Consider the following 16223-nt stretch of genomic DNA (forward strand, 5'->3'; position numbering starts at 1 on the left):
GGTGTGGGAGTGAAATGAAATGACTCATTTTGCTGAACCTATCCACTACCACCCAAATCACTGTTTTTCCATGAGATGAAGGGAGGTCAACAATAAAATCCACAGATGGGACCAGGGTCTGTCAGGAATAGGTAATAGCTTTAGCAATCCCTGTGACAGGTTCCTAGAAGACTTTGACCTCTGACAGACAGGGCAAGAATTAACAAAATTTTTGACATCTTGTTTAAAAGAAGGCCACCACACATTGTGAGACAATAAAGACACAGTCTTAGAAATACCAGGATGTCCCGCCATATTTGAATTATGAGCCTCACCCAGAACCTGGTCCATTAAAGGACAAGGAAAGGCAAAAAAATAAAATCCCATTTTTACTTTCTTTAATGAAAAAGAAACCTATCTCCAATATACTTTAATTAAAAAATGTGTACTGTTTTTATAAGAAGCCTGACTGTATGCAGTGAAATTCTCCCTTCATTTACTGCTGTGGATAGGAATTGTCAGACGGTCCCTAACTGCTGAGCAGGGAAACAATCATACTTATGAACAGCAGGGGGAGCCCCCGCCTTACTTACCAGCCATGCAGAATTCAAGCAGCTTTGTTTATGACGATCCCTAAGCAACCCAGACCACACTGAGCATGTGCAGGGTCAGGGTCAGGCAAAGATGTTTAACAAAGTTACAAGATGACAGCCCCCTGTGGCCAAATTTGAAAGCATAAATCATTTGTTTGATTAGGCTTGTGGTGCAGTAAGTTCATGCTTATGTTTAGTATACAAAATACAGCATTTCTAGCCTTATTCTATTTTAGACTTTCCTTGTCCTTTAAGTCCTCAGGTACAAATAACCTCCCGGAGGGAGTTTCTACAGGGGCAGAAGATTGAACTGAAGACAATAGTGTGGCAAGGTCTAAGCCTAGAGCTGCCACGATTAACTCACCTGGAATGATGGGAATACACTCACTAGGTTCAGACAGGTTAGATTCAAAACTCCTAGAGAGTGCATCTGCCTTAGTGTTTTTGGAACCAGGCCTGTATGTGAGAGAGAAATTAAACCGGGTAAAAAATAAATCCTATCTAGCCTGCCTAGGAGTCAACCACTTAGCAGACTTGATGTACAACAGGTTTTTGTGGTCAGTAAAGACTGTTATAGTATGTTTAGCCACCTCCAACAAGTGTCGCCATTCCTCAAAGGCCTATTGGATAGCCAACAATTCTCTATTTGTCATAATTGGCCTTGGCAGGAGAACATTTCCTAGAGGAGAATGCACAAGGATGCACCTTGTTGGTTATTGGATGCCTACCTCTGAGGCATCTACCTCAACAATAAAAGGAAGAGTGTTATCAGGGTGATGGAGAATGGGAGCAGACACAAATTATTTTTTGAGAAATTCAAAAGCTTAAATAGCCTCGGGAGGCCACATACTTGGATCTGCACCCTTTTTGGTTAGATCCATGATTGGAGACACCACCAAAGATAAGTTTTTGATGAATTGACGATAGTAATTAGCAAAACCTAAGAACCTTTGGGTTGCACGTAAAGAAAGAGGCTGAGCCCAATCCAGTGCGGCCTTAAAGGGATAGTGTCATGGAAAAACATGTTTTTTCCAAAACACGTCAGTTAATAGTGCTGCTCCAGCAAAATTCTAAACTGACATCCATTTTTCAAAAGAGCAAACATATTTTTTTATATTCAATTTTGAAATCTGCAATAATGATGTACAAAGTGTTTTTGTTTCTTCCACCAGTTCTATTACCTTTGACCACTCCGTAAGAAAATTCTGCAAAATCGAAATCTTCTATTAGATTTAGGTTCATACGTCTTGACACTTTTTCTCTTAATGAGCTAGACACTGGACAATCTACAAGAAAATGCTCTTGAGATTCATCCACTTTACATCCCAATGGACACTCTCTGTCTACCACATTGAGGTATTTTAAATTGCCTCTCACATACATCTTGTCCTGTAATGACAGCCATGCAGTGTCCCAAAATTTCCTTGGCATTCTTTTATGTGTAAGGAACTTAATGCTTTCTGCCAAAGTCTCTTCCGGGCAATCTTTTACTCCTATTGGAGATGCAAAATGTAAGTCTATAACTTTCCAATAGAGCAATTTTCTATGCAATGATCTTAATTCATCAGAACTGATGTTCCATTTTTTTACTGTTTTAACCGCTTGCCGCAGATAAGTGGGAACAAGGCCTCCTCTTATCCTTACCTTTTTCACTCTACCACCGAGTAGCTAATCTTTGATAAAAGGTGATGCCCAATCTCTTACACTGACTTCCCACATAGACTCTTTCCCCTGCACCACCCCTCCAAAGTTAAACTTCAGAAAGATGATGCAGAAGAAAACCACAGGACACGGCATGTCCAACCCTCCCTTTTTCTTCTGCAGGAAAGTAATCCCTCTTTTTACTGGGTTGAGCCTACTCCCCCAAAGCATTTGGAAGAAGAGGCTCTGGATCTGGGCATAGAAAGATTCTGGCAACAAGAAGACATAAGAGACGAAAAGGAAGAGCGGAATCAAGAAAGTCTTAATAATGTCAATCCTTTCTCTATAGGTCAGCTTCCAAGCCTTCCAACACTGAACTTTGCCAGACCAGTATTTTCATGATTGATTTGAGACCCTGAGGCCTCAGAGTAGCTTCTGATACACTCCAAAACCTTTCCCTCCTCCTCAGGTTTTGATATTACTAGAGTTATATCATCCACGTAGACAAAGGACTTAAAGGATTGGCCCAGTGGAACGGAACACCCCCAAGCCCACACTCCTGCAGTCTCCCCAAGAAAGGATCCAAAGAGAAAACATACAGAAGCAGGTTCAAAGGGCACCCCTGTCTCACACCAGCCTTCACTGAAAAGTCCAACCATTAATCAATGGAAAGCTTTTTGCCTCTTTTTACAGTGCTTTAATCCAGTTTATGAATTGTTCCGGAATACGGTATCTGTGCAAAACCGCCCATAGATATTCATGATTGACTTTATCGAAAGGCTTTAGCTTGGTCTAAAGACAGAAACTATCTACCCCACTTCCAACCTTTACATCTCTCCAGTGCTTCCCTTAGTGAAAGAATAGCCCCAAAAATACTTCTACCTTCTATTGAGCAGAATTGAGATGCAGATAAGAGAGAACCTGCCACCACACCCAACCTCTGTGAAAGTATTTTTGCCAGAATCTTCCTATCACAATTGAGAAGGGCAATCGGCCTCCAATTCCCAATGTGCCTTGAATCCTACCCCTTTGATATCAGAATCAGAGAAGAAGACTGCATAGATGGAGACTGATGTTTTTCTGACAGGCATGCATTAAAGACTTTGGCCAACACTGGAACCAAATCTTCCTTAAAATTTACATAAAATTCCGCTGTGAACCCATCTGGTCCAGGGGCCTTCTTTTTCTGTTGTTTATCAATTGTCTTACTTCTTCCTCTGTGATCTGTAATACCAAAGGGGATAGGTCCAAATTAGCAGTGTCAATGACTGGGGTATCCTCTAAGAAAGCTTGAATCTTTTTCTCATCCAAAGCTTGTTCTCTGTAGAGTTCAGCATAGTAAGTCTCAACAACCTCCAGGATACCCTCCCTAGAATTTTCTAACTTACCCTGGGGGTCATAAAGACCTTCGACCAGTTTCCTCTTAACAGTCTCCTTACAATTCTGAAAAGGGCCCGGGGAACAAGATTTCCCATAGTCCCTTTCCAGAACCAGGGACTTAAACGGTCATATTGATGCTGTCTCAACAAATACTTAAGCTGGTTCACTTTTTCTCCCCCCTCCCCTTTCGAAATACAGATTTCAAGTTTCCTTCTCAAAGATTGACTCTATTTTTCTCTGGCCCTCCCTTTTTTAAAAGAGGTAGAAGCGAAAAAGGTACAGAAAGTATCCTTAGCCGAGTCCCACCAATCCACAACAGAATCAAAAAAAATCTATTCTGGTTTTTTGCAATTCCAAAAATTCCTTAAAAGCAACTTTCATCTCCTCCTCCTCTAGTATCTCTTTGCCAAGTCTCCAAAGACCCTTTGCAAACTCCAAACCCCCCACTGCACCATAATGAAAGTACAAACCCACATGGTCAGAGAATTCAACTCCTATCTCTCTAAAGTTAGAATGAACTCCACCTTTTTTAACAAATATAAAGTCTATCCTACTGCTTCTCTGACTGCATCTGTATGTATGGAGGCCTTCCCTCCCATTGCAAGTAGCCACATCTTCCATACCTGCATCAGAGATCAAGTTTCTAAAAAATAAACGTTCATATTTATTAATTTTGCCAATTCTATCCTTTTCTCCTAAGACTTGATTAAAGTCTCCTGGGAATATTATTGGGATGGATGAGAAAAGGAATGGCTTGATTTCTTTCAATAATGATCTTCTTTCATAATGTGTATGTTGCCCATACACATTGATATGTCTAATCAATTTATTTTCAAATGAAATATCCAATATTAGACATCTGCCCATTGAAACATCAATTATTTTTTTAACAATTACATGCCTGTTGCCTTTAAATAGAATGCCTACCCCCCTGCTGGTTCTGTGCCCAGGGACCAGAAGGATACGCCTTCGCTCTCTTTGCCTCTTTTATATCATTTAGAGATGAGAGTCTTGTTTCTTGTAAAAAGATGATACCTGCTTCTATATCTTTAAGATATTCATATGCAACAAAATGTGTTTTCTTATTTTTGATACTGTTCGTATTTATGGTAAAAAAATCAATTGATAAATTCATTATTGTTCTTTTTTTTAGGGGCATTACTCTCATCTACAACTCTCTTGACCGGTACCCTGGGGCCTAGATTTACCTCCATCATCTCCTCTTCATCTAGGGACTCCCATTCTAGTTCTTGGGACACCTCTTCCTGATCTTTTTTACTTTTTTTCCTGCTCGTGTCCTGTACTTGATTTTTTCTTATTTCTCTCTCCTCCTCCTCTTCCATTTTTTCCAACTCTTCAACCTCTTCCCCCCATGATTTTTTTCCCAGAACCTCATACCTGTTTTGGCTCTCGATTGTCATTTTGCCGATTACATTTTTTTTCTCAACTTTCCTTGCTCTGGTTTCCCTCCTCACCTCTCCCCTTTTTTTATTTTCCCTTCTCATCTCTTTCCATTCTCCCCCTTTCTGTTGTTCACTAAGGGTTGGGATAATGTTACTCTGTGCTGCAGTTTCTGCTTGTTTACACACTTGTATTTGTTTTTCCGGGACAGTTTCTACCATATTTTCTTTTAATTGTTTTTCTATGTTAGGACATGATTTTTTTTACATTCCTCCGGGCTTCTGGGAAGTTTCTGTAAGCATGCTCGGTTTTTAAAAAAAGATTGCATTTGATTTGTTGCTCACATTCTTTACTAAGATGTCCTGTTTCTCCACAAAAGGCACATTTTTTAACACTGCATTTATTAGCCAAATGCATTCTAGCCCCACATTTAAAACAGAGTTTAGGTTGGCCCACATAGAAGCAAACTCCCCTGTCTTTTCCAATGAAAAAGGATGTAGGTAAATGCCTTTGTATATAACCTTCAGAATTTAATTTTACTTTACCACCTACCTAGAAACCTTCCTCATCATAGATCTTGACAAAAGGCCATACAACAGTACATTGTCTCTTTAAACACAGAACAGAAATGGTTGTCCTTTAAAATGATATTAAATCATTACTGTTCTCAATTTATTCCCTTAAGGACTAAACGTAGAAGCTCTAAGAATCATCCTGTGTGGCTTAATACAGAGGTAAAGATGTTAATGGGAAACAAGAGAAAGGCATTTAAAAACTACAAATCTGTAGGGACAGAAGCTGCATTTAATGAATATAAACACTGTAATAAATGTTGTAAATCAGCAATCCGGAAGGCTAAGAAAAGAAATGAAGAGTTAATTGCGGTGGAGGTGAAAACTAACCCTAAAAAGTTTTTTAAATATATTAATAGTAAAAAGATGCAGGTTGAGAGTGTTGCTCCATTAAATAATGGTACCAGTATGGTTGTAACAGATACAGATAAGGCAAATGTGTTAAATCAGTTCTTTTCTTCAGTGTATACAATAGAGGAGTCTGGGTTCACAGGCTCACTTAATAACTGCACGAATGGTTCAGCTCAATCTAGTCAGTGGCTGACTCAGGATATGATTCAAAAAGCTTTAATACAAATTAATGTAAACAAGGCTCCAGGGCCTGATGGCATACACCCCCGGGTTCTAAGAGAGCTTAGTTCAGTTTTAGACCAGCCCTTATTTCTGATTTTCTCAGATTCACTGTCATCTGGTATGGTGCCTATGGATTGGAGAAAAGCTGATGTTATTCAAATATTTAAAAAGGGATTACGATCTCAGCCTGGCAATTATAGGCCAGTAAACTTGACATCTGTGGTGGGCAAATTATTTGAAGGCTTGTTAAGGGATCACATTCAAAATTTTGTCCTAATGAATGGCATTATGAGCAACAATCAGCATGGCTTTATGAAGGATAGGTCATGTCAGATGAATTTGATTGCATTTTATGATGTGGTAAGTAAGATTCTGGATAGTGGGGGGGCAGTAGATGTGATCTATTTGGATTTTGCCAAAGCGTTTGATACTGTGCCCCACAAACGACTGCTTTCTAAACTAAGGTCTGTTGGGCTTAATGAAGTCGTTTGCACATGGATAGGAAACTGGCTACAGGATCGGGTACAGAGGGTGGTTGTTAATGGGACATTCTCTACTTGGAGTAAGGTTCTTAGTGGGGTCCCCCAGGGCTCAGTATTGGGTCCACTTTTATTTAACTTGTTCATTAATGACTTAGGGGAGGGTGTTGTAAGTAATGTATCAGTGTTTGCAGATGACACAAAATTATCCAGCCCAATTAATTCCATCCAGGATGTGGCATCCTTGCAACAGGATCTTGACAAACTGGCAATCTGGGCAGCTAAGTGGCAAATGAGATTCAATGTTGATAAATGTAAAGTCCTGCACCTGGGATGTAAAAATATCCAAGCCACTTATACCCTTAATGGGACTGCACTAGGCAAATCCATTATGGAAAAGGACCTTGGAGTCCTTGTAGATGATAAACTTGGCTGTAGCAAGCAATGCCAGTCAGCAGCATCAAGGGCAAATAAGGTCTTGAGCTGTATTAAAAGGGGCATAGAGTCACGGGAGGAGGGGGTCATTCTTCCACTGTATAGAGCACTTGTAAGGCCCCATCTAGAATATGCCGTACAGTTTTGGTCTCCAGCACTCAAACAGGACATTATTGTATTAGAGAGGGTACAGAGAAGGGCAACTAAGCTGGTAAAAGGTATTGAAAATCTTAGCTATGAGGAAAGACTGGCCAAATTGGGGATGTTCACGCTGGAGAAGAGGCGCTTAAGGGGTGATATGATGACTATGTATAAATATATAAGGGGATCATATAACAATCTCTCTAATGCTTTATTTACCAGTAGGTCTTTCCAGCTGACACGAGGTCACCCATTCCTATTAGAAGAAAAGAGGTTCCGCCTAAATATTCGGAAGGGGTTTTTTACAGTGAGAGCTGTGAAGATGTGGAATTCTCTCCCTGAATCAGTTGTACAGGCTGATACATTAGATAGCTTTAAGAAGGGGTTGGATGGCTTTTTAGCAAGTGAGGGAATACAGGGTTATGGGAAATAGCTCATAGTCCAAGTTGATCCAGGGACTAGTCCGATTGCCATTTTGGAGTCAGGAAGGAATTTTTCCCCCTCTCAGGCAAATTGGAGAGGCTTCAGATGGGTTTTTTGCCTTCCTCTGGATCAACTGGCAGATAGGTAGTTAATAAACAAAAAAACAAAAAAAAGGTTGAACTCGATGGACATGTGTCTTTTTTCAACCTTACTTACTATGTTACTATGTTACTATGTAACCAGATCAAAACATCCTCCTGGTGCACAATCTAATTTTTCAACAGAATAGCAAAATTTTTATACTCCAGCTTGGAAATTGTCCCCATTCCTTAGCATTGTTTGTCAAATTGTATTTCCGCTAAAACGCCTCTAGTCCCTGCGACAACTTAAAGCTCAAATCAAACTCCGTGTCTGTAACACTTATCATAGCATAAACATCCTCCTCTGAGAAACCAAGTAACTGCTTCACCAAAATCTTAGCTACAAATCTCCTGCTAGGAAAATCTTCCCTCTCTCCTGTCCACTTAATTTTAACAGCATTTTTACGTTTACCATAATCATCCTCCTCTTCCTCCCCACCAGTCTGCACATTCCCAAACATTGCTTACTTCCTTGGGTTTAACAGAAACATTTGCATTATTTTCCCCACCATCTGCATTTCTTTCAACATTTTCAGACTGAACATTAGGCATATTATTAGGTTGCATGTCAACATTCATTTCTGGCATAGGATCAGTAACAACCTGTTCAATTGGATCATCAAAAACAATTAATGGTAAATTGTTATCATCAGAAGATTTTTGTTTAGGGGGAAAAACATTTGCGTTAGCATATACTTTCAATAATTCTGATAATTTAAAAAGTCTTTCTGGGGCCACATGTTTCATTTCTTAAAAACGTTTTTTATTTGCATAAAGTTCCTTCCATGGTTCAATAATGTCCAGAACAGTTTTAATCTGAACTTCCACATCCTCCATTTCCTTATTTAAATAAGTCAGTTCCCTTATTGCTTTAGTCCTTTTGGCTCCTTTAAGCAGTCGTAAATCCTTAATTAGTACATCAATACCTTTTGTCAGTACAATATATAAATAGGACTCTGGAGAACCAATTGCTGATTCAGTGATTAATTTATTCAAAACCAGTGCACATGCACATGTTTCGGGCCCAGTGGCCCTTCCTCAGGTGCTTGTACAAATGCTGTGGGTAACCCAAACCCTTTTAAAATCATCAAAACAAACAATACTGTCCATTCAATTGTGGCTAGACACATACATATACATTGTAACAAAATTTCTCTTACAGTACTGCCATCTTCTGGCCTACTCCAATATTGCACCACAGATACAGTAATGAAAAATGTTTAACCCTTTCCCTGCCAGCAGTTTTGTCCTAGATGCGAACATCTACTGCCAAGCAGTTTTTAGATAGTTTGCACTCTTTCACTTTAAGGGCCTTTCCTGGGGTCTTTTAGTTTACCCAGGAAAACAATATAATGTTTTTTCAGGACAACCTAAACTTTCAAAATATGCAAGAATTTTGGTGTAATTCTACTTCTGTAAAAAAATATAGGCTTCTAAGTGTCCAATAAAATGAAAAAAAATCATGTTTTACAAGGAACAATCACATATATCAGAAACATCATTTATTTTATGTACGAGAACACAGCCGATTTGGAAAGGTCTATGTCTCCTGAACGCGACAATACCAAATATATATAATTTTATGGAGATTTCTCACTTGTATAGATCAAAATCTACAAGCAGTACACTACCAAATTTCCAAAGCACTGATCCCCAAACGGCATACTTCTGATTTCAAGGCCAAACATTCCGCTAACAGTAGGTTGTACTCCAAACTACCAAGTTGCAATTGTTTCCTAAAGTTATAATGTTTTATAGAAATTGGTGAATTTTTTGAAAAATGACCTCAAAGCTTCCAATCTACAGAATCATATCTCCCACACATAATTAGGTATCAATGTAAAACACCCCAAATATGAAAGTCTGGGGTCCACTGAACAGTTTGATGCCTAATGTGTATAGGTGTACCCAAGCATGTGGCATATAGAGGCCCTAAAATGTAGACACCTCATTTGAGCTATCAGTTCTGTAATTCCAGATACTGCAAAATCAACACATTTACATTGTTTTGGGGGGGTAAAAGTAGAAAAAAGTAAGTTCACCCCAGAAAACCATATATTTTCGGAAAGTACACATTCCCACGAATCTAAATTTGGTATGCATGTCTTTGTACTCCAAAGTACCAAGCCGCAAACCATTCCTAAATTTGGTGATTTTGGCGACATTTCCAAAAATCACCTCAAAATGTCTACCCTGCAGCATCGTATTACCCACATACTTTTAGGTATCAAGAGAAATCCCCCCAAATATGAAAGCCTAGGGTCCTCTGAACAATTTGATGCCCAATATGTATAGGTGTACCGAAGGAAGTGACATATAGGGGCCCCAAAAGGAAGACCCCATTTGGTCTGTCATTTCAGGTACTACAAAATCAACACATTTACATCGTTTTGGGGGGGGGGGTCAAAAGTAGAAAAAAGTTCACCCCAGAAAACCATATATTTTCGGAAAGTACACATTCCCACGAATCTAAATTGGGTATGCATATCTTTGTACTCCAAAGTACCAAGCTGCAAACCATTCCTAAATTTGGTGATTTTGGCGACATTTCCAAAAATCACCTCAAAATTTCTAACCTGCAGCATCGTATTTCCCACATACTTTTAGGTATCAAGAAAAATCACCCCAAATATGAAAGCTTATGGTTCTCTGAACAGTTTGATGCCAAATATGTATAGGTGTACCTAAGCATGTGGCATATAGCGGCCCTAAAATTAAGACCCCCCCCATATGGTCTGTCATTTCATAGACTGCAAAATCAACACATTTACCTAGTTTTGGGGGCGGTAAAGGTAGAAAAAAGTAAGTTCACCCCAGAAAGCCATATATTTTTGGAAAGTACACATTCCCACGAATCAAAATTGGGTATGCATGTCTTTGTACTACAAAGTACCAAGCCGCAAACCATTCCTAAATTTGATGATTTTGCTGACATTTCCAAAAAATCACCTCAAAATTTCTACCCTGCAGCAACATATAACCCACATACTTTTAGGTATCAAGAGAAATCACCCCAAATATGAAAGCCTAGGGTCCTCTGAACAGTTTGATGCCAAATATGTATAGGTGTACCCAAGCACGTGGCATACAGGGGCCCCAAAAGGAAGACCCCCATATGGTCTGTCATTTCAGATACTGCAAAATCAACACATTTACATCGTTTTGGGGGGGGGCAAAAGTAGAAAAAAGTAGGTTCACCCCAGAAAACCATATATTTTCGGAAAGTACACATTCCCACAAATCTAAATTGGGTATGCATGTCTTTGTACTCCAAAGTACCAAGCCACAAACCATTCCTAAATTTGGTGATTTTGCTGACATTTCCAAAAATCACTTCAAAATTTCTAACCTGCAGCATCGTATTACCTACATACTTTTAGGTATCAAGAGAAATCCCCCCAAATATGAAAGCCTAGGGTCCTCTGAACAGTTTGATGCCCAATATGTATAGGTGTACCCAAGCACGTGGCATACAGGGGCCCCAAAAGGAAGACCCCCATATGGTCTGTCATTTCAGATACTGCAAAATCAACACATTTACATCGTTTTGGGGGGGGGGGGCAAAAGTAGAAAAAAGTAGGTTCACACCAAAAAAACATATATTTTCAGAAAGTACACATTCCCACGAGTCTAAATTGGGTATGCATGTCTTTGTACTCCAAAGTACCAAGCCGCAAACCATTCCTAAATTTGGTGATTTTGGCCACATTTGCAAAAATCACCTAAAATGTCTACCCTGCAGCATCGTATTTCCCACATACTTTTAGGTATCAATATAAATCCCCCCAAATATGAAAGCTTAGGGTCCTCTGAACAGTTTGATGCCCAATATTTATAGGTGTACCCAAGCACGTGGCATACAGGGGCCCCAAAAGAAAGACCCCCATATGGTGTGTAATTTCAGGTACTGCAAAATCAACACATTTACATCGTTTTGGGGGGGGGCAAAAGCAGAAAAAAGTAGGTTCACCCCAGAAAATGATATATTTTCGGAAAGTACACATTCCCACAAATCTAAATTGGGTATGCATGTCTTTGTACTCCAAAGTACCAAGCCGCAAACCATTCCTAAATTTGGTGATTTTGGTGACATTTCCAAAAATCACTTAAAAATGTCTAACCTGCAGCATCGTATTACCCACATACTTTTAGGTATCAAGAGAAATCAGCCCGAATATGAAAGCTTGGGGTCATCTGAACAGTTTGATGCCCAATATTTATAGGTGTACCCAAGCACGTGGCATATAGGGGCCCCAAAACTTAGACCCCCCATATGGTCTGTCATTTCATATACTGCAAAATCAACACATTTACATCGTTGGGGGGGGGGCAAAAGTAGAAAAAAGTAGGTTCACCCCAGAAAACCATATATTTTCGGAAAGTACACATTCCCACAAATCTAAATTGGGTATGCATGTCTTTGTACTCCAAAGTACCAAGCCGCATACCATTCCTAAATTTGGTGATTTTGCTGACATTTCCAAAAATCACCTCAAAATTTCTACCCTGCAGCATCGTCTTACCTACATACTTTAAGGTATCAAGAGAAATCCCCCCAAATATGAAAGCCTAGGGTCCTCTGAACAGTTTGATGCCCAATATGTATAGGCGTACCCAAGCACGTGGCATACAGGGGCCCCAAAAGGAAGACCCCCATATGGTCTGTCATTTCAGGTCCTGCAAAATCAACACATTTACATAGTTTTGGGGGGGTAAAAGTAGAAAAAAGTAAGTTCACCCCAGAAAACCATATATTTTCGGAAAGTACACATTCCCACGAATCTAAATTGGGTATGCATATCTTTGTACTCCAAAGTACCAAGCTGCAAACCATTCCTAAATTTGGTGATTTTGGCGACATTTCCAAAAATCACCTCAAAATTTCTAACCTGCAGCATCGTATTTCCCACATACTTTTAGGTATCAAGAAAAATCACCCCAAATATGAAAGCTTATGGTTCTCTGAACAGTTTGATGCCAAATATGTATAGGTGTACCTAAGCATGTGGCATATAGAGGCCCTAAAATTAAGACCCCCCCATATGGTCTGTCATTTCAAGTACCGCAAAAGCAATACCTTTACATCATTTTGAGGGGGGCAAAGTTAAAAAAGAGTAATTTCACCCCAGAGCACCATATATTTTCGGAAAGTACACATTCCCCCGAATACAAATTGGGTATGCATGTCTTTGTACTCCAAAGTACCATACTGCAAAGCTACGCTAAATGCTGTGGTTTTTATGACATTTCTAGAAAATCACCTAAAAATATTGCAATTGGCTGCATTTTTCTCACCCAATTTCTTACATACAATTGTAAAACACCCTAAATATTGATGCCAAGGGTCTACTGAACAGTTTGATGCCCAATATGCATAGATATACCAAAGCAGCTGGCATGTGCGGACCCCCAATACAAATAGTGCATATGAATTTACTCGGCTGCCGATTCGCCTTCTGTGAACAAAGACCTTTGACTGCGCATTGTGTGCCACAAGACCCTCCTAATGGCACAAGGACCCCAAAACCATATATTTTTGGAAAGTACACATTCTGACAAACCCAATATTCCTAAAAATGTGTTTGTACTCCAAATGATCAAAGAGCAAATGACGCTAAAAAAATGTAAGGAACAACAATGAAAGCATAAAAATAGTCACACTGGTAAAGCAACAGTTTTTTAGGGAATAACAAGAGGGAAACTGATAAAATGAAGAACTAAAAAAAAAAAAAGTAACAAAGATCCTATAAGTGTGTGTTTGTGTATACATGTGTGTGTTTGTGTATACATGTGTGTACTGCTCTGACAAATGTAGAAGTGTGTGTATATCTGTATGTGACTCTGTAAAATACAAAAAAAGCCTGAAAATTTAAAAAAAAAATCTACCTTTAGTTATATGTGTGCTATGTATGTGTAAATGCATGCATATATGTGTGATTGCATGTATGTGTGTGTGTAAAAAGAGGGCACTTACCGTTTTTTGGAGAAGAAGGGATCAGAAGCAGATCTGCAGACTCCAGGATAGCAGAGATCAACAGCAGGAAGTGCATGGGCGGAGCTTCACACGAGGTTGGGTCCAGGAAGAAGCAGCATACAGCAGCCAGGATCAGGTAAGAAGTCGGGTCCTTCGACAATCGCAGCACAGGACCCGAGTGGCAGCCCCTTAGGCTAGTTGTTTAGGGGGTGGAGGGGCCAGGAGAACCTCTCTGCACTTCGATTTTTGCAGGAGTGCAGAGAGGCAGCTGATTAAAGAAAGAACGTAGCTCCTACGTTGTTGGCACTTGCAGCCTTTTTTTAAAATAATGTAGGAGCTACGTTCTTGGCAGGGAAAGGGTTAAACATTCATTATATACTGTAGGTTACAGTTGTAGGTAGTCTCCTACCTTGTAAGTCAAAAAAGTCCATGCCGTATTGTAAACAAGCTGAAAAGATAAATAAACATATTACAAATTACAAAAAGCACCTAAAGCTCAATGCATCATTTAAGCCTAATGGTTCCAGTGTATTCAATGCATCTATCCATTTGGCCTCCTGTTGGAGCAACATTCTCTTCCTGTCCCCAACCCTACTTGGAGCAGGGACCTCCTCCAATACTTGCCATCTTAAGCTAGCGCTGTTATGCTTATTTTCAAAAAAATGTTTTCCCACCGATTATAATTTGTTATCGACCTTTTGTGCTCATTGATCCTTACACGTATTTTTCTAGATGTCTGACCTACATACATCTTGCCGCAAGGGCATTTTAGGCCATATATGACAAAGTCCGTATTGCAAGTTGCGTATTGTTTTACTTTAATTTTGTTTCCTCGTAATGGGTGGGTTATGTATTCCCCTTTAATAATGGAGTTGCAGCATCCACAGTTTACTTTGGGAGTGCCTAGGAATCTTGTGGTTTTCTGTTTACATCTCAGGTCAGACTTAACTAATCTGTCAGCTAGGTTCCTTCCCCGTTTGTAGGAAAAGATGGGGAAGTCTTTGCAGTATTTTCCCAAAGAAGGGTCTTTCTGTATAATAGGCCAGTAATGACAAAGTAGGTTTTGCATTGTTTTACTATTTGGGCCATACGTAGATACAAAGGGGAAGCGGGTTGTTTCTTTTTTACTGTTTGTTTTGTGAAGTAAAGATTCCCTTTTAACCTTAAAAACTTCATCACATACTTGGGTTAGCATCTGTCTATCATAGCCTCTTGCTACAAACGTCTCAATTAGACCATTAGCACTATTAAGATACTTCAGATCATCGGAAGCTATCCTCCTTATCCTAAGAAATTGTCCCTTAGGTATACCTTACAGGGTGCTAGGTGTATGATAGCTAGTCCTATGCAACATATGGTTGCGTTCGGTAGGTTAGCTATATAGATCAGTTGTCAGGGAATTTCCTTCTTTAATCACATTTACATCCAAATAATGCACCAATCTTGTATCGTACTTGGCAGTAAATTTGATGGTTGGATGTTGTGTGTTAATGTACTCAATGAATACACACAGTTTTGATTCATTTGACCCCCATAGTAAAAATACATCATCCACATAGGGTAGGTAGCATTTAATGTGTGTGCTGTGCTAGCTATGGCCCAAAATGATCCTCTGTTCAATGAAATGCATGAATATGTTGGCATAGCTTGGGGCGAGATTGCTGGCCATAGCTGTGCCCTGGGTTTGGATAAAGAATTCATCATTAAATCTGAAATAGTTTTTTTTCAAAACCAAAGTAAAAAGTTCAAGCAAAAAGTATATCATATTATGGGGGATGGAAGTGGCAAGAAGTGCCTCTTCGATACAGTGTATACCCTCCTGATGAGGAATTGAGTTATAAAGGGATTGAACATCTATGCTGCACAGCATCCAATCGTCAAAATGAAAACTATCCTCCCCAGACCCGCAAGGGCCTGGGGATACACACTTCCACAGAGCACACTCACAGCACATCCTCACAGTTTGAGAGTATAGCTTATTTTGTGCTTGTGTTAGGGAGCTGCTATCTCGTTACCATCCCATTGTTCTGTTGTTAGGCTGCTGGGGGGGGGAAGGGAGGGGGCAATATCACTCCAACGTGCAGTACAGCAGTAAAGAGTGATTGAAGTTTATCAGAGCACAAGTCAGATGACTGGGGGCAGCTGGGAAATTGACAATATGTCTAGCCCCATGTCAGATTTCAAAATTGAATATAACAAAATCTGTTTGCTCTTTTGAAAAATGGATTTCAGTGCAGAATTCTGTTGGAGCAGTACTATTAACTGATGCATTTTCAAAAAAATATGTTTTCCCATGACCAGGACCAGGACCCTTACTGGAGATATTGAACCCCAAAAATTGAACAGAAGAAACCTCAAAGGTGCATTTTTCAAGCTTCGCAAATAAATTATTCTTCCTTAACCTGAACAACACCTCCCGGACATGTTTTTGATGGTCACTCAAGTTAGAGGAAAAAATTAGAATATCATCAAGATATACCACTACGAATAAC

This window comes from Xenopus laevis, chromosome 1S, assembly GCF_017654675.1.
Source record: "Xenopus laevis strain J_2021 chromosome 1S, Xenopus_laevis_v10.1, whole genome shotgun sequence".
NCBI lineage: Eukaryota > Metazoa > Chordata > Amphibia > Anura > Pipidae > Xenopus > Xenopus laevis.